Source organism: Pan troglodytes, chromosome 4 (assembly GCF_028858775.2).
Source record: "Pan troglodytes isolate AG18354 chromosome 4, NHGRI_mPanTro3-v2.0_pri, whole genome shotgun sequence".
Lineage (NCBI taxonomy): Eukaryota > Metazoa > Chordata > Mammalia > Primates > Hominidae > Pan > Pan troglodytes.
Genome location: NC_072402.2, coordinates 717061 through 742152, shown reverse-complemented (window position 1 = coordinate 742152; position 25092 = coordinate 717061). Strand labels below are relative to the sequence as shown.

At 55.2% G+C, this 25092-nt stretch overlaps 1 protein-coding gene across 17 annotated transcripts in view; it reads left to right on the top strand.

Moving 5' to 3' along the window:
- Window positions 1-7952: 7952 nt before the first annotated feature.
- LOC749983 (putative WAS protein family homolog 3) overlaps window positions 7953-25092 on the top strand; it is a 498033-nt gene continuing 480893 nt past the window's right edge. For 5 of the 17 annotated variants that reach the window (XR_010156840.1, XR_010156844.1, XR_010156842.1 and 2 more), the window contains exons 1-6: window positions 7953-8625; window positions 9627-12888; window positions 13890-17145; window positions 18147-20000; window positions 20623-20846; window positions 21848-23781. The gene's annotated coding sequence lies outside the window, so the exon portion shown is untranslated. Of the gene's footprint in view, window positions 8626-9626; window positions 12889-13889; window positions 17146-18146; window positions 20001-20622; window positions 20847-21847; window positions 25037-25092 lie in introns of all 17 variants that reach the window. The other 12 variants (XR_010156838.1, XR_010156835.1, XR_010156837.1 and 9 more) reach the window with 7 other exon arrangements.

Sequence of the window (25092 nt, the reverse complement as noted above, 5' to 3'; positions counted from 1 at the left end):
TTGGTAGCTTGATGCGGATGGCATTGAATCTGTAAATTACCTTGGGTAGTATGGCCATTTTCAGGATATTGATTCTTCCTACCCATGAGCATGGAATGTTCTTCCATTTGTTTGTATCCTCTTTTATTTCCTTGAGCAGTGGTTTGTAGTTCTCCTTGAAGAGGTCCTTCACATCCCTTGTAAGTTGGATTCCTAGGTATTTTATTCTCTTTGAAGCAGTTGTGAATGGGAGTTCACTCATGATTTGGCTCTCTGTTTGTCTGTTGTTGGTGTATAAGAATGCTTGTGATTTTTGTACATTGATTTTGTATCCTGAGACTTTGCTGAAGTTGCTTATCAGCTTAAGGAGATTTTGGGCTGAGACGATGGGGTTTTCTAGATATACAATCATATTGTCTACAAACAGGGACAATTTGACTTCCTCTTTTCCTAATTGAATACCCTTTATTTCCTTCTCCTGCCTAATTGCCCTGGCCAGAACTTCCAACACTATGTTGAATAGGAGTGGTGAGAGAGGGCATCCCTGTCTTGTGCCCGTTTTCAAAGGGAATGCTTCCAGTTTTTGCCCATTCAGTATGATATTGGCTGTGGGTTTTTCATAGATCTCTTATTATTTTGAAATACGTCCCATCAATACCTAATTTATTGAGAGTTTTTAGCATGAAGCGTTGTTGAATTTTGTCAAAGGCCTTTTCTGCATCTATTGAGATAATCATGTGGTTTTTGTCTTTGGTTCTGTTTATATGCTGGATTACATGTATTGATTTGCATATATTGAACCAGCCTTGCATCCCAGGGATGAAGCCCACTTGATCATGGTGGATAAGCTTTTTGATGTGCTGCTGGATTCAGTTTGCCAGTATTTTATTGAGGATTTTTGCATCAATGTTCATCAAGGATATTGGTCTAAAATTCTCTTTTTTGGTTGTGTCTCTGCCCGGCTTTGGTATCAGGATGATGCTGGCCTCATCAAATGAGTAAGGGAGGATTCCCTCTTTTTCTATTGATTGGAATAGTTTCAGAAGGAATGGTACCAGTTCCTCCTTGTACCTCTGGTAGAATTCGGCTGTGAATCTATCTGGTCCTGGACTCTTTTTGGTTGGTAAGCTATTGATTATTGCCACAATTTCAGATCCTGTTATTGGTCTATTCAGAGATTCAACTTCTTCTTGGTTTAGTCTTTGGAGGGTGTATGTGTTGAGGAATTTATCCATTTCTTCTAGATTTTCTAGTTTATTTGTGTAGAGGTGTTTTTAGTATTCTCTGATGGTAGTTTGTATTTCTGTGGGATCGGTGGTGATATCCCCTTTATCATTTTTTATTGTGTCTATTTGATTCTTCTCTCTTTTTTTCTTTATTAGTCTTGCTAGCGGTCTATCAATTTTGTTGATCCTTTCAAAAAACCAGCTCCTGGATTCATTAATTTTTTGAAGGGTTTTTTATGTCTCTATTTCCTTCAGTTCTGCTCTGATTTTAGTCATTTCTTGCCTTCTGCTAGCTTTTGAATGTGTTTGCTCTTGCTTTTCTAGTTCTTTTAATTGTGATGTTAGGGTGTCAATTTTGGATCTTTCCTGCTTTCTCTTGTGGGCATTTAGTGCTATAAATTTCCCTCTACACACTGCTTTGAATGCGTCCCAGAGATTCTGGTATGTTGTGTCTTTGTTCTCATTGGTTTCAAAGAACATCTTTATTTCTGCCTTCATTTCGTTATGTACCCAGTAGTCATTCAGGAGCAGGTTGTTCAGTTTCCATGTAGTTGAGCGGCTTTGAGTGAGATTCTTAATCCTGAGTTCTAGTTTGATTGTACTGTGGTCTGAGAGATAGTTTGTTATAATTTCTGTTCTTTTACATTTGCTGAGGAGAGCTTTACTTCCAAGTATGTGGTCAATTTTGGAATAGGTGTGGTGTGGTGCTGAAAAGAATGTATATTCTGTTGATTTGGGGTGGAGAGTTCTGTAGATGTCTATTAGGTCTGCTTGGTGCAGAGCTGAGTTCAATTCCTGGGTATCCTTGTTGACTTTCTGTCTCATTGATCTGTCTAATGTTGACAGTGGGGTGTTAAAGTCTCCCATTATTATTGTGTGGGAGTCTAAGTCTCTTTGTAGGTCACTCAGGACTTGCTTTATGAATCTGGGTGCTCCTGTATTGGGTGCATATATATTTAGGATAGTTAGCTCTTCTTGTTGAATTGATCCCTTTACCATTATGTAATGGCCTTCTTTGTCTCTTTTGATCTTTGTTGGTTGAAAGTCTGTTTTATCAGAGACTAGGATTGCAACCCCTGCCTTTTTTTTTTGTTTTCCATTTGCTTGGTAGATTTTCCTCCATCCCTTTATTTTGAGCCTATGTGTGTCTCTGCACGTGAGATGGGTTTCCTGAATACAGCACACTGATGGGTCTTGACTCTTTATCCAATTTGCCAGTCTGTGTCTTTTAATTGGAGCATTTAGTCCATTTACATTTAAAGTTAATATCGTTATGTGTGAATTTGATCCTGTCATTATGATGTTAGCTGGTTATTTTGCTCGTTAGTTGAGGCAGTTTCTTCCTAGTCTCGATGGTCTTTACATTTTGTCATGATTTTGCAGCGGCTGGTACCGGTTGTTCCTTTCCATGTTTAGCGCTTCCTTCAGGAGCTCTTTTAGGGCAGGCCTGGTGGTGACAAAATCTCTCAGCATTTGCTTGTCTATAAAGTATTTTATTTCTCCTTCACTTATGAAGCTTAGTTTGGCTGGATATGAAATTCTGGGTTGAAAATTCTTCTCTTTAAGAATGTTGAATATTGGCCCCCACTCTCTTCTGGCTTGTAGAGTTTCTGCCAAGAGATCCGCTGTTAGTCTGATGGGCTTCCCTTTGAGGGTAACCCGACCTTTCTCTCTGGCTGCCCTTAACATTTTTTCCTTCATTTCAACTTTGGTGAATCTGACAATTATGTGTCTTGGAGTTGCTCTTCTCGAGGAGTATCTTTGTGGCATTCTCTGTATTTCCTGAGTCTGAATGTTGGCCTGCCTTGCTAGATTGGGGAAGTTCTCCTTGATAATATCCTGCAGAGTGTTTTCCAACTTGGTTCCATTCTCCCCGTCACTTTCAGGTACACCAATCAGACGTAGATTTGGTCTTTTCACATAGTCCCATATTTCTTGGAGGCTTTGTTTGTTTCTTTTTATTCTTTTTTCTCTAAACTTCCCTTCTTGCTTCATTTCATTCATTTCATCTTCCATCGCTGATACCCTTTCTTCCAGTTGATCGCATCGGCTCCTGAGGCTTCTGCATTCTTCACGTAGTTCTCGAGCCTTTGTTTTCAGCTCCATCAGCTCCTTTAAGCACTTCTCTGTATTGGTTATTCTAGTTATACATTCTTCTAAAATTTTTTCAAAGTTTTCAGCTTCTTTGCCTTTGATTTGAATGTCCTCCTGTAGCTCGGAGTAATTTGATCGTCTGAAGCCTTCTTCTCTCAGCTCGTCAAAGTCATTCTCCATCCAGCTTTGTTCCGTTGCTGGTGAGGAGCTACGTTCCTTTGGAGGAGGAGAGGCGCTGCGTTCCTTTGGAGGAGGAGAGGCGCTCTGCTTTTTAGAGTTTCCAGTTTTTCTGCTCTGTTTTTTCCCCATCTTTGTGGTTTTTATCTACTTTTGGTCTTTGATGATGGTGATGTACAGATGGGTTTTTGGTGTGGATGTCCTTTCTGTTTGTTAGTTTTCCTTCTAACAGACAGGACCTTCAGCTGCAGGTCTGTTGGAGTACCCGGCCGTGTGAGGTGTCAGCCTGCCTCTGCTAGGGGGTGCCTCCCAGTTAGGCTGCTCGGGGGTCAGGGGTCAGGGACCCACTTGAGGAGGCAGTCTGCCTGTTCTTAGGTCTCCAGCTGCGTGCTGGGAGAACCACTGCTCTCTTCAAAGCTGTCAGACAGGGACACTTAAGTCTGCAGAGGTTACTGCTGTCTTTTTGTGTGTCTGTGCCCTGCCCCCAGAGGTGGAGCCTACAGAGGCAGGCAGGCTTCCTTGAGCTGTGGTGGGCTCCACCCAGTTGGAGCTTCCTGGCTGCTTTGTTTACCTAAGCAAGCCTGGGCAATGGCGGACGCCCATCCCCCAGCCTCGCTGCCGCCTTGCAGTTTGATCTCAGACTGCTGTGCTAGCAATCAGCGAGACTCCGTGGGCGTGGGACCCTCCGAGCCACGTGCGGGACACAATCTCCTGGTGCGCCGTTTTTTAAGCCCGTCGGAAAAGCGCAGTATTCGGGTGGGAGTGACCCGATCTTCCAGGTGCCATCTGTCACCGCTTTCTTTGACTAGGAAAGGGAACTTCCTGACCCCCTGCGCTTCCCAAGTGAGGCAATGCCTCGCCCTGCTTCGGCTCGCGGATGGTGCACGCACCCACTGACCTGCGCCCACTGTCTGGCACTCCCTAGTGAGATGAACCCGGTACCTCAGATGGAAATGGAGAAATCGCCTGTCTTCTGCGTCTCGCACGCTGGGAGCTGTAGACCGGAGCTGTTCCTATTCGGCCATCTTGGCTCCTCTCTCCTCTCTTCACTTTAATAATGGATTAGTTTTCTGCCTTCTCCTGTGGGGAATCTTTTTGGTAAGGGAGGGAAGAAAGATTAGTTATTCTTGTGCATCAGTATCTTTTTCTTTTTTTATTGTAGTAAGAACATCTAACATGAGATCTACCCTCTTAACAATTTTTTAAGTGTACAATACAGTATTGCTAACTATAGGCATGAGGATGTGCAGCAGATCTCTGGAACATTTCACTCTTTATAACTGAAGCTTTATACCCCTTGAATAGCAGCTTCCCATTTCCCTGTCTTCATAGCCCCTGGCATCCACCATTCTACACTCTTTCTGTGGGGTTGACTATTTTAATTACCTGACACAAGTGGAATCATGCATTATTTGTCTTTCTGTGACTAGTTTATTTCACGTAGCATAAAGTCATCAAGGTTCATCCATGTTTTTGCATATGGCAAGGTTTCCTTTTTAAGTCTGAATAACATTCCATTTTCTACATATACCACATTTACTTTATCCCTTTTTCTGTTAGTGGACATTTAACTTGTTCTCACAGCTTGGCTATTGCAAATAATGCTGCAATGAATATCTCATAAGTCTCGTATATGTCCATAGAAGATCATGAAAATGGACATGTCTCTGGGTATTTTGAATTGGTGGGGCAGTTTTGCTTAAGGGTAGGCATAGTGGGTGGCTCTATACTTGAGAGTTCTAATTCCCATTCCTATATATATTTCTTTTCTTTTTATTTATTTTTTTGAGGTGGGGTTCTCTGTCACTCAGGCTGGAGTGCAGTGGCACAAACATGGCTTACTGCATCCTCAACTTCCTGGGATCAAGTGATCCTCCTATCTCAGCCTCCCAAGAAGCTGGGACCACAGGCATGTGTCATCATGCCTAATTTTTTTTTAAATTTTCTGTAAGCGTGGGGTCTTGCTATGTTGCCTAGGCAGGTCTCAAACTCCTGGGCTCAAGTGATCCTCATGCCTCAGCCTCCCAAAGTGCTGGGATTACATGTGTAGGCCACCACACCCAGCCTTATATATATATTTCTAATTTTGCCTTAGCCATGCCCTTAAAAACTAATTCTACTTTCAACTAGGGTGCCGCTCCCCCTGCGATGGGGGTCCCAAGAGCCAGGGGGGGAAGAGCGGCTGGTTCTAAGTCCACACCTCGCAAGGGGTGCATCCCCCCACTGCGATGGGGGTCCTAAGAGCCAGGAAGGGAAGAAGGGCTGACTCTCAGTCCCTGCCTCGCGGGGGGTGCCTCACCCCCTGCGATGGGGATCCTAAGAGCCAGGTGGGGAAGAGGGGCTGGCTCTCAGTCCCCACCTCGCTGGGCGTGCCTCCCCCTCCTGCGATGAAGGTCCTAAGAGCCAGGAGGGGAAGAGGAGCTGGCTCTCAGTCAACACCTCGCGGGGGGTGCCTCCCCCACTTGTGATGGGGGTCCTAAGAGCCAGTGGGGGAAGAGGGGCTATGAGTCCCCGCCTCGCGGGGAGTGCCTCCCCCCTCTGCGATGGGGGTCCCAACACACGGTGGGGGAAGAGGGGCAGCCTATCAGTCCCGGCCTCGTGGGGGGTGCTTCCCCTTCCTGCGATGGGGGTCCTAAGAGCCGGGGGGGGGGGAGAGGAGCTGGCTCTCAGTCCCCGCCTCGCGGGGGGTGCCTCCCCCCCTTTCGATGGGGGTCCTAAGAGCCAGGAGCGGAAGAGGGGCTCGCTCTCTCTACTCGCCTAGCGGGGGGTGCCTTCCCGCCCTGTGATGGGGGTCCTAAGAGCGAGAAGGCTTAGAGGGGCTGGCTCTCAGTCCCCGCCTCTCGGGGTGTGCCTCCTCCCCCTGTGATGCGGGTCCTAAGAGCCAGTGGGGGAATAGGGGCTGGCTCTCACTCACCGCCTCGCGGGGGGGTGCCTCCGCCCGCTGTCATGGGGTTCCTAAGAGGCAGGGGGGGAAGAGGGGTTGGCTCTCAGTCCCCGCCTCGCCGGGGGTGCCTCCTCACCCTGCGATGGGGGTCCTAAGGGCCCAGGAGGAAGAGGGGCTGTCTCTCAGTCCCCGCCTCGCGGGGAGTGCCTCCCCTTCCTGCGATGGGGGTCCTAAGGGCCAGTGGGGGAAGAGGGGTTGGCTCTCAGTCCCCGCTTCGCCGGGGGTGCCTCCTCCCCCTGCGATGGGGGTCCTAAGGGCCCAGGAGGAAGAGGGGCTGTCTCTCAGTCCACGCCTCGCGGGGAGTGCCTCCCCTTCCTGCGATGGGGGTCCTAAGAGCCAGGAGGGGAAGAGGGGCTGGCTTTCAGGCACCACAGCTTGGGGGGCCTTTATGTTCTGGTTTTACCCAAGAGTCAGCTGATTTGCTTCTTGTACTAGCAGGGCAGTTGCTGCCAAGGCCCTCAAACAGGGTGGCCATCCTTTAGAAACCCTGTCTAGCTGTTTAGAGAGGTAGGCCACCGGCCTCAGCCAGGGCCCCACAGTTTGGGTTTAAAGTCCAGCTGCCATCTTTTCTCTGACGCATACAGTGGAAAAGGCTTTGTGAGATCCGCTAGCCCCTGGGCTGGGGCTCTCAGAAGATTTTCCTTTAAGTCATGAAAGACTTGCTGTTGTTGGAATCCCCATTCCAAATGTTCCCGGTCCCCGCCCCCTTTGTGACGTCATACAAAGGCGTGGCTAATACTGCAAAGTTGGGCTCCCCAGTCTACAAAACCACACAGCTCCTAGGAATTCTCTCACCAGCCTTCTGCCCTTAGGCTCCGGAAGATTGGAAATGACCTGCTTTCTTTCGGATCCCGGGCTGCTTTCGGACACCTGTCGAATAGTAAATCCCAAGTAAGCTACCTGCGGTCGTCGGCAGATCTGAGTTTTCTTCTTGGACACCTAATACCCACAGCCCTCCAGGTCGGTCCTAAGGATCTTAGAATCCTCGATGGGGGTCATAAGCCAGGTGGGGAAGAGAGACTGGCTCTCAGTCCCCACCTCGCGGGGTGTGCCTCCCCCGTGTGATGGGGATCCTCAGAGTTGGGCGAGGAAGAAGGGCTGGCTCTCAGTCACCGCCTCGCGGGGGGTGCCTCCCCTCCCTGCGATTGGGGTCCTAAGAGCCAGGGGGGAAAGAGCGGCTGGCTCTCAGTCCCCGCTTCGCGGGGGGTGCCTTCCCCCCTGCGATGGGGGTCCCAAGAGCCAGGGGGGGAAGAGCGGCTGGCTCTAAGTCCGCGCCTCGCCAGGGGTGCATCCCCCCACTGCGATGGGGGTCCTAAGAGCCAGGGGAGGAAGAAGGGCTGACTCTCAGTCCCCGACTCGCGGGGGTGCCTTGCTACCCTGCGATGGGGGTCCTAAGAGCCAGGCAGGGAAGAGGGGTTGGCTCCCAGTCCCCGCCGCGCGGGGGGTGACTCCCCTCCCTGCAATGGGGTTCCTAGGAGCCAGGGGGGAAAGAGCGGCTGGCTCTCAGTCCCCGCCTCGCGGGGGGTGCCTCCCCCCTGCGATGGGGGTCCTAAGAGAAATGGAGGGAAGAGGGGCTGGCTCTCAGTCCCCGCCTCGCGGGGGGTGCCTCCCCCCCTGCGATGGGAGTCCTAAGAGAAATGGAGGGAAGAGGGGCTGGCTCTCAGTCCCCGCCGCGCGGGGGGTGCCTCCCACCCTCGCGATGCGGATCCTAAGAGCCAGGGGGGGAACAGGGGCTGGCTCAGTCCCCGCCTCGCGGGGGGTGGCTCACTCCGCTGAGATGGGCATCCTAAGAGCCAGGGGAGGAAGAGGGGGAGAGGATGATAATTTCAGCATCGCAGGCTGTGTTCACCCAGCCTGTTAAATTGTTATTAGTATCCTGAAAGGGAGAGGATGATATTACTCCCCATAACAGACAGATATGACTCCCCATCGTAGAGCACGAGGTCTACACCCGCCCTGTGATTTTCTTCCTCATATTCAGAGACCGAGAGGTTGATGTCACTCCCAATATCGGAGGAAGTATACACCCCCATGTGAGATGTTCCTTAATGATATTCCACGGCGGAGGGGGTGATATGACTACATACATGGCAGAAAGTGGAAACCCCCCAGGGATATTATTCCCACGATCCTGGAGGGAAGAAGATGATGTTACTTTCAATATGACAGAAGGTGGATGAAGTGGTGGACTGCCCCTCCACACCTGTGAGTATTTCTAGTTGGGTGGGACGAGAGACTGAGAAAAGAAATAAGACACAGAGAGAAAGTGTAAAGATACAACAGTGGGTCCAGGGGACCGGCGCTCAGCACACCAAGTACCTGCACCGGCACCAGCCTCTGAGTTCCCTCAGTTTCTATTGATTATGATTTTCATTATTTTAGCAGAAAGGAATGTAGTAGGAGAGCAGGGTGATGATAAGGAGAGAGTCAGCAGAAGACATGTGAGCAAAAGAATCTATGTCATAATTAGGTTCAAGGGAAGGTACTATGACTGGACGTGCACGTAAGCCAGGTTTGTTTCTCTGCACCCAAACATCTCAGTGGAGTAAAGAAGAACAAGGCAGTGTTACTGCAAACATGTCTCGCCTCCCGCCACAGGGCAGCTTTTCTCCTATCTCAGAGTTGAACGAATGTACAATCGGGTTTTACACCGAGACATTCAGTTCCCAGGGGCAAGCAGGAGATAGTGGCCTTCCTCCATCTCAGCTGCAAGAGGCTTTCCTCTTTTACTAATCCACCTCAGCACAGACCCATTACGGGTGTCGGGCTGGGGGACAGTCAGGTCTTTCTCATCCCATGAGGCTATATTTCAGACTACCACATGGGGAGAAAGCTTGGACAATACCCTGCTTTCAAGGGCAGAGGTCCCTGCGGCTTTCCACAGTGCATTGTGTCCCCGGTTTATTGAGACTAGAGAATGGCGATGACTTTTACCAAGTACACTGCTGGTAAACATTTTGTTAACAAGGCACGTCCTGCACAGCCCTACATCCCTTAAACTTTGATTTTATACAACACATGTTTTTGTGAGCTCCAGGTTGGGTCAAAGTGGCTGGGGCCAAGCGGCTAGGGCAAAGCTACAAATTAACAACATCTCAGCAAAGCAATTGTTTAAAGGACAGGTCTTTTTGAAAATGGAGTCTCTTATGTCTTTCCTTTCTACATGGACACAGTGACAGTCTGATCTCTCTTTCTTTTCCCTACAGGTGGACACGCCCCCACTGATATTCCTTCTAATTGCAACGTGGGAGAGGAGGATATGACACGCGATATCGCAGGGAGCAGAAACACCCCTGTGATACTGTTCTTCATATTCAGGGAGGAAGAGGATGATATTACTCCCAATACAGACGGGTGTACACCCTCTGTACACCGAGGGTGTACACCCGTCTGTGAAAGAGTTCGTAATCTCCAGAGGGGGAGATGATATTACTCACAATATGGTAAAGAGGCTGTGAGTCCACGGAGGATCCTCAGAGCCAGCGGGGGAAGAGGGGCTGGCTCTGAGACCCCGCCTCGCTGGGGGAGCCTCCCCCCACTGCGATGGGGGTCCTAAGAGACAGTGGGGGAAGAGGGGCTGGCTCTGAGACCCCGCCTCGCTGGGGGTGCCTCCCCCCCCTGCGATGGGGGTCCTAAAGGCCAGTGGGGGAAGAGGGGCTGGCTCTGAGACCCCGCCTCGCTGGGGGTGCCTCCCCCCCCTCCGATGGGAGTCCTAAGGGCCAGTGGGGGAAGAGGGGCTGGCTCTGAGACCCCGCCTCGCTGGGGGTGCCTCCCCCCACTGCGATGGGGGTCCTAAGAGACAGTGGGGGAAGAGGGGCTGGCTCTGAGACCCCGCCTCACGGGGGGTGCCTCGCTCCCCTACGATGGGAGTCCTAAGGGCCAGTGGGGGAAGAGGGGCTGGCTCTGAGAACCCGCCTCACGGGGGGTGCCTCCCCCCCCTGCGATGGGGTTCCTAAGGGCCAGTGGGGGAAGAGGGGCTGGCTCTCTGTACCCGCCTCGCGGGGGGTGCCTCCCCCCCCCCCCCCGTGATGGGGGTCCTAAGAGCCAGGAGCAGAAGAGGGGCTGGCTCTCTGTACCCCCCTCGCGGGGGGTGCCTCCCCCCCCGTGATGGGGGTCCTAAGAGGCAGAAGGCTTAGAGGGGCTGGCTCTCAGTCCCCGCCTCGTGGGGGGTGCCTCCTCCCCCTGCGACGGGGGTCCTAAAGGCCAGTGGGGGAAGAGGGGCTGGCTCTGAGACCCCGCCTCACTGGGGGTGCCTCCCCTCACTGCGATGGGGGTCCTAAGGGCCAGTGGGGGAAGAGGGGCTGGCTCTGAGACCCCGCCTCGCTGGGGGTGCCTCCTCCCCCTGCGATGGGGGTCCTAAGAGCCGGGGGGGAAGAGGGGCTGGCTCTCAGTCCCCGCCTCGCGGGGAGTGCCTCCCCTTCCTGCGATGGGGGTCCTAAGAGCCAGGAGGGGAAGAGGGGCTGGCTTTCAGTCACCACAGCTTGCGGGGCCTTTATGTTCTGGTTTTACCCAAGAGTCAGCTGATTTGCTTCTTGTACTAGCAGGGCAGTTGCTGCCAAGGCCCTCAAACAGGGGGGCCATCCTTTAGAAACCCTGTCTAGCTGTTTAGAGAGGTAGGCCACCGGCCTCAGCCAGGGCCCCACAGTTTGGGTTTAAAGTCCAGCTGCCATCTTTTCTCTGACGCATACAGTGGAAAAGGCTTTGTGAGATCCGCTAGCCCCTGGGCTGGGGCTTTCAGAAGTTTTTCCTTTAAGTCATGAAAGACTTGCTGTTGTTGGAATCCCCATTCCAAATGTTCCCGGTCCCCGCCCCCTTTGTGACGTCATACAAAGGCGTGGCTAATACTGCAAAGTTGGGCTCCCCAGTCTACAAAACCACACAGCTCCTAGGAATTCTCTCACCAGCCTTCTGCCCTTAGGCTCCGGAAGATTGGAAATGACCTGCTTTCTTTCGGATCCCGGGCTGCTTTCGGACACCTGTCGAATAGTAAATCCCAAGTAAGCTACCTGCGGTCGTCGGCAGATCTGAGTTTTCTTCTTGGACACCTAATACCCACAGCCCTCCAGGTCGGTCCTAAGGATCTTAGAATCCTCGATGGGGGTCATAAGCCAGGTGGGGAAGAGAGACTGGCTCTCAGTCCCCGCCTCGCGGGGTGTGCCTCCCCCGTGTGATGGGGATCCTCAGTTGGGCGAGGAAGAAGGGCTGGCTCTCAGTCACCGCCTCGCGGGGGGTGCCTCCCCTCCCTGCGATTGGGGTCCTAAGAGCCAGGGGGGAAAGAGTGGCTGGCTCACAGTCCCCGCCTCGCGGGGGGTGCCTCCCCCCCTGCGATGGGGGTCCCGAGAGCCAGGGGGGGAAGAGCGGCTGGCTCTAAGTCCGCGCCTCGCCAGGGGTGCATCCCCCCACTGCGATGGGGGTCCTAAGAGCCAGGGGAGGAAGAAGGGCTGACTCTCAGTCCCCGGCTCGCGGGGGTGCCTTGCTACCCTGCGATGGGGGTCCTAAGAGCCAGGCAGGGAAGAGGGGTTGGCTCCCAGTCCCCGCCGCGCGGGGGGTGACTCCCCTCCCTGCAATGGGGGTCCTAGGAGCCAGGGGGGAAAGAGCGGCTGGCTCTCAGTCCCCGCCTCGCGGGGGTGCCTCCCCCCCCTGCGATGGGGGTCCTAAGAGAAATGGAGGGAAGAGGGGCTGGCTCTCAGTCCCCGCGGCGCGGGGGGTGCCTCCCCCCCTGCGATGGGGGTCCTAAGAGAAATGGAGGGAAGAGGGGCTGGCTCTCAGTCCCCGCCTCGCGGGGGGTGCCTCCCCCCCTGCGATGGGAGTCCTAAGAGAAATGGAGGGAAGAGGGGCTGGCTCTCAGTCCCCGCCTCGCGGGGGGTGCCTCCCCCCCTGCGATGGGAGTCCTAAGAGAAATGGAGGGAAGAGGGGCTGGCTCTCAGTCCCCGCCGCGCGGGGGGTGCCTCCCCCCCTCGCGATGCGGATCCTAAGAGCCAGGGGGGGAAAAGGGGCTGGCTCAGTCCCCGCCTCGCGGGGGGTGGCTCACTCCGCTGAGATGGGCATCCTAAGAGCCAGGGGAGGAAGAGGGGGAGAGGATGATAATTTCAGCATCGCAGGCTGTGATCACCCAGCCTGTTAAACTGTTATTAGTATCCTGAAAGGGAGAGGATGATATTACTCCCCATAACAGACAGATATGACTCCCCATCGTAGAGCACGAGGTCTACACCCGCCCTGTGATTTTCTTCCTCATATTCAGAGACCGAGAGGTTGATGTCACTCCCAATATCGGAGGAAGTATACACCCCCATGTGAGATGTTCCTTAATGATATTCCACGGCGGAGGGGGTGATATGACTACATACATGGCAGAAAGTGGAAACCCCCCAGGGATATTATTCCCACGATCCTGGAGGGAAGAAGATGATGTTACTTTCAATATGACAGAAGGTGGATGAAGTGGTGGACTGCCCCTCCACACCTGTGAGTATTTCTAGTTGGGTGGGACGAGAGACTGAGAAAAGAAATAAGACACAGAGAGAAAGTGTAAAGATACAACAGTGGGTCCAGGGGACCGGCGCTCAGCACACCAAGTACCTGCACCGGCACCAGCCTCTGAGTTCCCTCAGTTTCTATTGATTATGATTTTCATTATTTTAGCAGAAAGGAATGTAGTAGGAGAGCAGGGTGATGATAAGGAGAGAGTCAGCAGAAGACATGTGAGCAAAAGAATCTATGTCATAATTAGGTTCAAGGGAAGGTACTATGACTGGACGTGCACGTAAGCCAGATTTGTTTCTCTGCACCCAAACATCTCAGTGGAGTAAAGAAGAACAAGGCAGTGTTACTGCAAACATGTCTCGCCTCCCGCCACAGGGCAGCTTTTCTCCTATCTCAGAGTTGAACGAATGTACAATCGGGTTTTACACCGAGACATTCAGTTCCCAGGGGCAAGCAGGAGATAGTGGCCTTCCTCCATCTCAGCTGCAAGAGGCTTTCCTCTTTTACTAATCCACCTCAGCACAGACCCATTACGGGTGTCGGGCTGGGGGACAGTCAGGTCTTTCTCATCCCATGAGGCTATATTTCAGACTACCACATGGGGAGAAAGCTTGGACAATACCCTGCTTTCAAGGGCAGAGGTCCCTGCGGCTTTCCACAGTGCATTGTGTCCCCGGTTTATTGAGACTAGAGAATGGCGATGACTTTTACCAAGTACACTGCTGGTAAACATTTTGTTAACAAGGCACGTCCTGCACAGCCCTACATCCCTTAAACTTTGATTTTATACAACACATGTTTTTGTGAGCTCCAGGTTGGGTCAAAGTGGCTGGGGCCAAGCGGCTAGGGCAAAGCTACAAATTAACAACATCTCAGCAAAGCAATTGTTTAAAGGACAGGTCTTTTTGAAAATGGAGTCTCTTATGTCTTTCCTTTCTACATGGACACAGTGACAGTCTGATCTCTCTTTCTTTTCCCTACAGGTGGACACGCCCCCACTGATATTCCTTCTAATTGCAACGTGGGAGAGGAGGATATGACACGCGATATCGCAGGGAGCAGAAACACCCCTGTGATACTGTTCTTCATATTCAGGGAGGAAGAGGATGATATTACTCCCAATACAGACGGGTGTACACCCTCTGTACACCGAGGGTGTACACCCGTCTGTGAAAGAGTTCGTAATCTCCAGAGGGGGAGATGATATTACTCACAATATGGTAAAGAGGCTGTGAGTCCACGGAGGATCCTCAGAGCCAGCGGGGGAAGAGGGGCTGGCTCTGAGACCCCGCCTCGCTGGGGGAGCCTCCCCCCACTGCGATGGGGGTCCTAAGAGACAGTGGGGGAAGAGGGGCTGGCTCTGAGACCCCGCCTCGCTGGGGGTGCCTCCCCCCCCTGCGATGGGGGTCCTAAAGGCCAGTGGGGGAAGAGGGGCTGGCTCTGAGACCCCGCCTCGCTGGGGGTGCCTCCCCCCCCTCCGATGGGAGTCCTAAGGGCCAGTGGGGGAAGAGGGGCTGGCTCTGAGACCCCGCCTCGCTGGGGGTGCCTCCCCCCACTGCGATGGGGGTCCTAAGAGACAGTGGGGGAAGAGGGGCTGGCTCTGAGACCCCGCCTCGCTGGGGGTGCCTACCCCCCTTGCGATGGGGGTCCTAAAGGCCAGTGGGGGAAGAGGGGCTGGCTCTGAGACCCCGCCTCGCTGGGGGTGCCTCCCCCCCCTCCGATGGGAGTCCTAAGGGCCAGTGGGGGAAGAGGGGCTGGCTCTGAGAACCCGCCTCACGGGGGGTGCCTCGCTCCCCTACGATGGGAGTCCTAAGGGCCAGTGGGGGAAGAGGGGCTGGCTCTGAGACCCCGCCTCGCGGGGGGTGCCTCCCCCCCCTGCGATGGGGTTCCTAAGGGCCAGTGGGGGAAGAGGGGCTGGCTCTCTGTACCCGCCTCGCGGGGGGTGCCTCCCCCCCCGTGATGGGGGTCCTAAGAGCCAGGAGCAGAAGAGGGGCTGGCTCTCTGTACCCCCCTCGCGGGGGTGCCTCCCCCCCCGTGATGGGGGTCCTAAGAGCCAGAAGGCTTAGAGGGGCTGGCTCTCAGTCCCCGCCTCGTGGGGGGTGCCTCCTCCCCCTGCGACGGGGGTCCTAAAGGCCAGTGGGGGAAGAGGGGCTGGCTCTGAGACCCCGCCTCGCTGGGGGTGCCTCCCCTCACTGCGATGGGGGTCCTAAGGGCCAGTGGGGGAAGAGGGGCTGGCTCTGAGACCCCGCCTCGCTGGGGGTGCCTCCTCCCCCTGCGATGGGGGTCCTAAGAGCCGGGGGGGAAGAGGGGCTGGCTCTCAGTCACCACAGCTGGCGGGGCCTTTATGTTCTGGTTTTACCCAAGAGTCAGCTGATTTGCTTCTTGTACTAGCAGGGCAGTTGCTGCCAAGGCCCTCAAACAGGGGGGCCATCCTTTAGAAACCCTGTCTAGCTGTTTAGAGAGGTAGGCCACCGGCCTCAGCCAGGGCCCCACAGTTTGGGTTTAAAGTCCAGCTGCCATCTTTTCTCTGACGCATACAGTGGAAAAGGCTTTGTGAGATCCGCTAGCCCCTGGGCTGGGGCTTTCAGAAGTTTTTCCTGTAAGTCATGAAAGACTTGCTGTTGTTGGAATCCCCATTCCAAATGTTCCCGGTCCCCGCCCCCTTTGTGACGTCATACAAAGGCGTGGCTAATACTGCAAAGTTGGGCTCCCCAGTCTACAAAACCACACAGCTCCTAGGAATTCTCTCACCAGCCTTCTGCCCTTAGGCTCCGGAAGATTGGAAATGACCTGCTTTCTTTCGGATCCCGGGCTGCTTTCGGACACCTGTCGAATAGTAAATCCCAAGTAAGCTACCTGCGGTCGTCGGCAGATCTGAGTTTTCTTCTTGGACACCTAATACCCACAGCCCTCCAGGTCGGTCCTAAGGATCTTAGAATCCTCGATGGGGGTCATAAGCCAGGTGGGGAAGAGAGACTGGCTCTCAGTCCCCGCCTCGCGGGGTGTGCCTCCCCCGTGTGATGGGGATCCTCAGTTGGGCGAGGAAGAAGGGCTGGCTCTCAGTCACCGCCTCGCGGGGGGTGCCTCCCCTCCCTGCGATTGGGGTCCTAAGAGCCAGGGGGGAAAGAGCGGCTGGCTCTCAGTCCCCGCCTCGCGGGGGGTGCCTCCCCCCCTGCGATGGGGGTCCCGAGAGCCAGGGGGGGAAGAGCGGCTGGCTCTAAGTCCGCGCCTCGCCAGGGGTGCATCCCCCCACTGCGATGGGGGTCCTAAGAGCCAGGGGAGGAAGAAGGGCTGACTCTCAGTCCCCGGCTCGCGGGGGTGCCTTGCTACCCTGCGATGGGGGTCCTAAGAGCCAGGCAGGGAAGAGGGGTTGGCTCCCAGTCCCCGCCGCGCGGGGGGTGACTCCCCTCCCTGCAATGGGGGTCCTAGGAGCCAGGGGGGAAAGAGCGGCTGGCTCTCAGTCCCCGCCTCGCGGGGGGTGCCTCCCCCCCTGCGATGGGGGTCCTAAGAGAAATGGAGGGAAGAGGGGCTGGCTCTCAGTCCCCGCGGCGCGGGGGGTGCCTCCCCCCCTGCGATGGGGGTCCTAAGAGAAATGGAGGGAAGAGGGGCTGGCTCTCAGTCCCCGCCTCGCGGGGGGTGCCTCCCCCCCTGCGATGGGAGTCCTAAGAGAAATGGAGGGAAGAGGGGCTGGCTCTCAGTCCCCGCCGCGCGGGGGGTGCCTCCCACCCTCGCGATGCGGATCCTAAGAGCCAGGGGGGGAACAGGGGCTGGCTCAGTCCCCGCCTCGCGGGGGGTGGCTCACTCCGCTGAGATGGGCATCCTAAGAGCCAGGGGAGGAAGAGGGGGAGAGGATGATAATTTCAGCATCGCAGGCTGTGATCACCCAGCCTGTTAAATTGTTATTAGTATCCTGAAAGGGAGAGGATGATATTACTCCCCATAACAGACAGATATGACTCCCCATCGTAGAGCACGAGGTCTACACCCGCCCTGTGATTTTCTTCCTCATATTCAGAGACCGAGAGGTTGATGTCACTCCCAATATCGGAGGAAGTATACACCCCCATGTGAGATGTTCCTTAATGATATTCCACGGCGGAGGGGGTGATATGACTACATACATGGCAGAAAGTGGAAACCCCCCAGGGATATTATTCCCACGATCCTGGAGGGAAGAAGATGATGTTACTTTCAATATGACAGAAGGTGGATGAAGTGGTGGACTGCCCCTCCACACCTGTGAGTATTTCTAGTTGGGTGGGACGAGAGACTGAGAAAAGAAATAAGACACAGAGAGAAAGTGTAAAGATACAACAGTGGGTCCAGGGGACCAGCGCTCAGCACACCAAGTACCTGCACCGGCACCAGCCTCTGAGTTCCCTCAGTTTCTATTGATTATGATTTTCATTATTTTAGCAGAAAGGAATGTAGTAGGAGAGCAGGGTGATGATAAGGAGAGAGTCAGCAGAAGACATGTGAGCAAAAGAATCTATGTCATAATTAGGTTCAAGGGAAGGTACTATGACTGGACGTGCACGTAAGCCAGGTTTGTTTCTCTGCACCCAAACATCTCAGTGGAGTAAAGAAGAACAAGGCAGTGTTACTGCAAACATGTCTCGCCTCCCGCCACAGGGCAGCTTTTCTCCTATCTCAGAGTTGAACGAATGTACAATCGGGTTTTACACCGAGACATTCAGTTCCCAGGGGCAAGCAGGAGATAGTGGCCTTCCTCCATCTCAGCTGCAAGAGGCTTTCCTCTTTTACTAATCCACCTCAGCACAGACCCATTACGGGTGTCGGGCTGGGGGACAGTCAGGTCTTTCTCATCCCATGAGGCTATATTTCAGACTACCACATGGGGAGAAAGCTTGGACAATACCCTGCTTTCAAGGGCAGAGGTCCCTGCGGCTTTCCACAGTGCATTGTGTCCCCGGTTTATTGAGACTAGAGAATGGCGATGACTTTTACCAAGTACACTGCTGGTAAACATTTTGTTAACAAGGCACGTCCTGCACAGCCCTACATCCCTTAAACTTTGATTTTATACAACACATGTTTTTGTGAGCTCCAGGTTGGGTCAAAGTGGCTGGGGCCAAGCGGCTAGGGCAAAGCTACAAATTAACAACATCTCAGCAAAGCAATTGTTTAAAGGACAGGTCTTTTTGAAAATGGAGTCTCTTATGTCTTTCCTTTCTACATGGACACAGTGACAGTCTGATCTCTCTTTCTTTTCCCTACAGGTGGACACGCCCCCACTGATATTCCTTCTAATTGCAACGTGGGAGAGGAGGATATGACACGCGATATCGCAGGGAGCAGAAACACCACTGTGATACTGTTCTTCATATTCAGGGAGGAAGAGGATGATATTACTCCCAATACAGACGGGTGTACACCCTCTGTACACCGAGGGTGTACACCCGTCTGTGAAAGAGTTCGTAATCTCCAGAGGGGGAGATGATATTACTCACAATATGGTAAAGAGGCTGTGAGTCCACGGAGGATCCTCAGAGCCAGCGGGGGAAGAGGGGCTGGCTCTGAGACCCCGCCTCGCTGGGGGAGCCTCCCCCCACTGCGATGGGGGTCCTAAGAGACAGTGGGGGAAGAGGGGCTGGCTCTGAGACCCCGCCTCGCTGGGGGTGCCTCCCCCCCCTGCGATGGGGGTCCTAAAGGCCAGTGGGGGAAGAGGGGCTGGCTCTGAGACCCCGCCTCGCTGGGGGTGCCTCCCCCCCCTCCGATGGGAGTCCTAAGGGCCAGTGGGGGAAGAGGGGCTGGCTCTGAGACCCCGCCTCGCTGGGGGTGCCTCCCCCCACTGCGATGGGGGTCCTAAGAGACAGTGGGGGAAGAGGGGCTGGCTCTGAGACCCCGCCTCGCTGGGGGTGCCTCCCCCCACTGCGATGGGGGTCCTAAGAGACAGTGGGGGAAGAGGGGCTGGCTCTGAGAACCCGCCTCACGGGGGGTGCCTCGCTCCCCTACGATGGGAGTCCTAAGGGCCAGTGGGGGAAGAGGGGCTGGCTCTGAGAACCCGCCTCACGGGGGGTGCCTCCCCCCCCTGCGATGGGGTTCCTAAGGGCCAGTGGGGGAAGAGGGGCTGGCTCTCTGTACCCGCCTCGCGGGGGGTGCCTCCCCCCCCGTGATGGGGGTCCTAAGAGCCAGGAGCAGAAGAGGGGCTGGCTCTCTGTACCCCCCTCGCGGGGGGTGCCTCCCCCCCCGTGATGGGGGTCCTAAGAGCCAGAAGGCTTAGAGGGGCTGGCTCTCAGTCCCCGCCTCGTGGGGGGTGCCTCCTCCCCCTGCGACGGGGGTCCTAAAGGCCAGTGGGGGAAGAGGGGCTGGCTCTGAGACCCCGCCTCGCTGGGGGTGCCTCCCCTCACTGCGATGGGGGTCCTAAGGGCCAGTGGGGGAAGAGGGGCTGGCTCTGAGACCCCGCCTCACTGGGGGTGCCTCCTCCCCCTGCGATGGGGGTCCTAAGAGCCGGGGGGGAAGAGGGGCTGGCTCTCAGTCACCACAGCTGGCGGGGCCTTTATGTTCTGGTTTTACCCAAGAGTCAGCTGATTTGCTTCTTATACTAGCAGGGCAGTTGCTGCCAAGGCCCTCAAACAGGGGGGCCATCCTTTAGAAACCCTGTCTAGCTGTTTAGAGAGGTAGGCCACCGGCCTCAGCCAGGGCCCCACAGTTTGGGTTTAAAGTCCAGCTGCCATCTTTTCTCTGACGCATACAGTGGAAAAGGCTTTGTGAGATCCGCTAGCCCCTGGGCTGGGGCTTTCAGAAGTTTTTCCTGTAAGTCATGAAAGACTTGCTGTTGTTGGAATCCCCATTCCAAATGTTCCCGGTCCCCGCCCCCTTTGTGACGTCATACAAAGGCGTGGCTAATACTGCAAAGTTGGGCTCCCCAGTCTACAAAACCACACAGCTCCTAGGAATTCTCTCACCAGCCTTCTGCCCTTAGGCTCCGGAAGATTGGAAATGACCTGCTTTCTTTCGGATCCCGGGCTGCTTTCGGACACCTGTCGAATAGTAAATCCCAAGTAAGCTACCTGCGGTCGTCGGCAGATCTGAGTTTTCTTCTTGGACACCTAATACCCACAGCCCTCCAGGTCGGTCCTAAGGATCTTAGAATCCTCGATGGGGGTCATAAGCCAGGTGGGGAAGAGAGACTGGCTCTCAGTCCCCGCCTCGCGGGGTGTGCCTCCCCCGTGTGATGGGGATCCTCAGTTGGGCGAGGAAGAAGGGCTGGCTCTCAGTCACCGCCTCGTGGGGGGTGCCTCCCCCCCTGCGATGGGGGTCCTAAGAGAAATGGAGGGAAGAGGGGCTGGCTCTCAGTCCCCGCCTCGCGGGGGGTGCCTCCCCCCCTGCGATGGGAGTCCTAAGAGAAATGGAGGGAAGAGGGGCTGGCTCTCAGTCCCCGCCGCGCGGGGGGTGCCTCCCCCCCTCGCGATGCGGATCCTAAGAGCCAGGGGGGGAACAGGGGCTGGCTCAGTCCCCGCCTCGCGGGGGGTGGCTCACTCCGCTGAGATGGGCATCCTAAGAGCCAGGGGAGGAAGAGGGGGAGAGGATGATAATTTCAGCATCGCAGGCTGTGATCACCCAGCCTGTTAAATTGTTATTAGTATCCTGAAAGGGAGAGGATGATATTACTCCCCATAACAGACAGATATGACTCCCCATCGTAGAGCACGAGGTCTACACCCGCCCTGTGATTTTCTTCCTCATATTCAGAGACCGAGAGGTTGATGTCACTCCCAATATCGGAGGAAGTATACACCCCCATGTGAGATGTTCCTTAATGATATTCCACGGCGGAGGGGGTGATATGACTACATACATGGCAGAAAGTGGAAACCCCCCAGGGATATTATTCCCACGATCCTGGAGGGAAGAAGATGATGTTACTTTCAATATGACAGAAGGTGGATGAAGTGGTGGACTGCCCCTCCACACCTGTGAGTATTTCTAGTTGGGTGGGACGAGAGACTGAGAAAAGAAATAAGACACAGAGAGAAAGTGTAAAGATACAACAGTGGGTCCAGGGGACCGGCGCTCAGCACACCAAGTACCTGCACCGGCACCAGCCTCTGAGTTCCCTCAGTTTCTATTGATTATGATTTTCATTATTTTAGCAGAAAGGAATGTAGTAGGAGAGCAGGGTGATGATAAGGAGAGAGTCAGCAGAAGACATGTGAGCAAAAGAATCTATGTCATAATTAGGTTCAAGGGAAGGTACTATGACTGGACGTGCACGTAAGCCAGGTTTGTTTCTCTGCACCCAAACATCTCAGTGGAGTAAAGAAGAACAAGGCAGTGTTACTGCAAACATGTCTCGCCTCCCGCCACAGGGTAGCTTTTCTCCTATCTCAGAGTTGAACGAATGTACAATCGGGTTTTACACCGAGACATTCAGTTCCCAGGGGCAAGCAGGAGATAGTGGCCTTCCTCCATCTCAGCTGCAAGAGGCTTTCCTCTTTTACTAATCCACCTCAGCACAGACCCATTACGGGTGTCGGGCTGGGGGACAGTCAGGTCTTTCTCATCCCATGAGGCTATATTTCAGACTACCACATGGGGAGAAAGCTTGGACAATACCCTGCTTTCAAGGGCAGAGGTCCCTGCGGCTTTCCACAGTGCATTGTGTCCCCGGTTTATTGAGACTAGAGAATGGCGATGACTTTTACCAAGTACACTGCTGGTAAACATTTTGTTAACAAGGCACGTCCTGCACAGCCCTACATCCCTTAAACTTTGATTTTATACAACACATGTTTTTGTGAGCTCCAGGTTGGGTCAAAGTGGCTGGGGCCAAGCGGCTAGGGCAAAGCTACAAATTAACAACATCTCAGCAAAGCAATTGTTTAAAGGACAGGTCTTTTTGAAAATGGAGTCTCTTATGTCTTTCCTTTCTACATGGACACAGTGACAGTCTGATCTCTCTTTCTTTTCCCTACAGGTGGACACGCCCCCACTGATATTCCTTCTAATTGCAACGTGGGAGAGGAGGATATGACACGCGATATCGCAGGGAGCAGAAACACCACTGTGATACTGTTCTTCATATTCAGGGAGGAAGAGGATGATATTACTCCCAATACAGACGGGTGTACACCCTCTGTACACCGAGGGTGTACACCCGTCTGTGAAAGAGTTCGTAATCTCCAGAGGGGGAGATGATATTACTCACAATATGGTAAAGAGGCTGTGAGTCCACGGAGGATCCTCAGAGCCAGCGGGGGAAGAGGGGCTGGCTCTGAGACCCCGCCTCGCTGGGGGAGCCTCCCCCCACTGCGATGGGGGTCCTAAGAGACAGTGGGGGAAGAGGGGCTGGCTCTGAGACCCCGCCTCGCTGGGGGTGCCTCCCCCCCCTGCGATGGGGGTCCTAAAGGCCAGTGGGGGAAGAGGGGCTGGCTCTGAGACCCCGCCTCGCTGGGGGTGCCTCCCCCCCCTCCGATGGGAGTCCTAAGGGCCAGTGGGGGAAGAGGGGCTGGCTCTGAGACCCCGCCTCGCTGGGGGTGCCTCCCCCCACTGCGATGGGGGTCCTAAGAGACAGTGGGGGAAGAGGGGCTGGCTCTGAGACCCCGCCTCGCTGGGGGTGCCTCCCCCCACTGCGATGGGGGTCCTAAGAGACAGTGGGGGAAGAGGGGCTGGCTCTGAGAACCCGCCTCACGGGGGGTGCCTCGCTCCCCTACGATGGGAGTCCTAAGGGCCAGTGGGGGAAGAGGGGCTGGCTCTGAGAACCCGCCTCACGGGGGGTGCCTCCCCCCCCTGCGATGGGGTTCCTAAGGGCCAGTGGGGGAAGAGGGGCTGGCTCTCTGTACCCGCCTCGCGGGGGGTGCCTCCCCCCCCGTGATGGGGGTCCTAAGAGCCAGGAGCAGAAGAGGGGCTGGCTCTCTGTACCCCCCTCGCGGGGGGTGCCTCCCCCCCCGTGATGGGGGTCCTAAGAGCCAGAAGGCTTAGAGGGGCTGGCTCTCAGTCCCCGCCTCGTGGGGGGTGCCTCCTCCCCCTGCGACGGGGGTCCTAAAGGCCAGTGGGGGAAGAGGGGCTGGCTCTGAGACCCCGCCTCGCTGGGGGTGCCTCCCCTCACTGCGATGGGGGTCCTAAGGGCCAGTGGGGGAAGAGGGGCTGGCTCTGAGACCCCGCCTCGCTGGGGGTGCCTCCTCCCCCTGCGATGGGGGTCCTAAGAGCCGGGGGGGAAGAGGGGCTGGCTCTCAGTCCCCGCCTCGCGGGGAGTGCCTCCCCTTCCTGCGATGGGGGTCCTAAGAGCCAGGAGGGGAAGAGGGGCTGGCTTTCAGTCACCACAGCTTGCGGGGCCTTTATGTTCTGGTTTTACCGAAGAGTCAGCTGATTTGCTTCTTGTACTAGCAGGGCAGTTGCTGCCAAGGCCCTCAAACAGGGGGGCCATCCTTTAGAAACCCTGTCTAGCTGTTTAGAGAGGTAGGCCACCGGCCTCAGCCAGGGCCCCACAGTTTGGGTTTAAAGTCCAGCTGCCATCTTTTCTCTGACGCATACAGTGGAAAAGGCTTTGTGAGATCCGCTAGCCCCTGGGCTGGGGCTTTCAGAAGTTTTTCCTGTAAGTCATGAAAGACTTGCTGTTGTTGGAATCCCCATTCCAAATGTTCCCGGTCCCCGCCCCCTTTGTGACGTCATACAAAGGCGTGGCTAATACTGCAAAGTTGGGCTCCCCAGTCTACAAAACCACACAGCTCCTAGGAATTGTCTCACCAGCCTTCTGCCCTTAGGCTCCGGAAGATTGGAAATGACCTGCTTTCTTTCGGATCCCGGGCTGCTTTCGGACACCTGTCGAATAGTAAATCCCAAGTAAGCTACCTGCGGTCGTCGGCAGATCTGAGTTTTCTTCTTGGACACCTAATACCCACAGCCCTCCAGGTCGGTCCTAAGGATCTTAGAATCCTCGATGGGGGTCATAAGCCAGGTGGGGAAGAGAGACTGGCTCTCAGTCCCCGCCTCGCGGGGTGTGCCTCCCCCGTGTGATGGGGATCCTCAGTTGGGCGAGGAAGAAGGGCTGGCTCTCAGTCACCGCCTCGTGGGGGGTGCCTCCCCCCCTGCGATGGGGGTCCTAAGAGAAATGGAGGGAAGAGGGGCTGGCTCTCAGTCCCCGCGGCGCGGGGGGTGCCTCCCCCCCTGCGATGGGGGTCCTAAGAGAAATGGAGGGAAGAGGGGCTGGCTCTCAGTCCCCGCCTCGCTTGGGGTGCCTCCCCCCCCTGTGATGGGAGTCCTAAGGGCCAGTGGGGGAAGAGGGGTTGGCTCTCTGTACCCGCCTCTCATGGGGTGTCTCCCCCCCCCCGTGATGGGGGTCCTAAGAGCCAGGAGCGGAAGAGGGGCTGGCTCTCTGTACCTGCCTCCCGGGGGGTGCCTGCTCCCCCTGCGACGGGGGTCCTAAAAGCCAGTGGGGAAGAGGGGCTGGCTCTGAGACCCCGCCTCGCCGGTCGTGCCTCCTCCCCCTGCGATGCTGTTCGTAAGAGCCAGGGGGGGAAGAGGGGTTGGCTCTCAGTCCCCGCCTCACCGGGGGTGCCTCCTCCCCCTGCGATGGGAGTCCTAAGATCCAGGAGCAGAAGAGGGGCTGGCTCTCTGTACCCGCCTCGCGGGGGGTGCCTCCGCCCCCTGTGGTGGGGGTCCTAAGAGCCAGAAGGCTTAGAGGGGCTGGCTCTGAGCCCACGCCTCGCGAGGTGCCTCCCCACCTTGCGATCGGAGTTCCAAGAGCCAGGGGGGAAGAGGGGCTGGCTCTCTTTGTGGATGATTCTTTTTCCATTCTCAGGCAGTTTTCTTTTTTCTTTCTTTCTTTTTTTTTTTGAGACTGAGTCTTGTTCTGTTGCCCATGCTTTGCTGGATCTCAGGTGACTGCAACCACTGCCTCCCAGGTTCAAGAGATTCTCCTGCCTCAGCCTCCTGAGTAGCTGCGACTAGAGGCGTGTGTCACCACACCCAGCTAATTTTTGTATTCTTAGTAGAGATGGGGTTTCACCATGTTTGCCAGGATGGTCTCTATCTCCTGACCTTGTGATCCACCCACCTCAGCCTCCCAACGTGCTGGGATTGCAGGTGCGAGCCACCGGGTCCAGCCTTTCAGGCGATTTTCATACCTGCATACTCTGATCACTACTCTGTTAAACAGTCAAGGAGGGTAAGTATTATCTTCAGATTTCCAGAGCTCTGTCTCTGTACAGCCCTCTCCTCCTC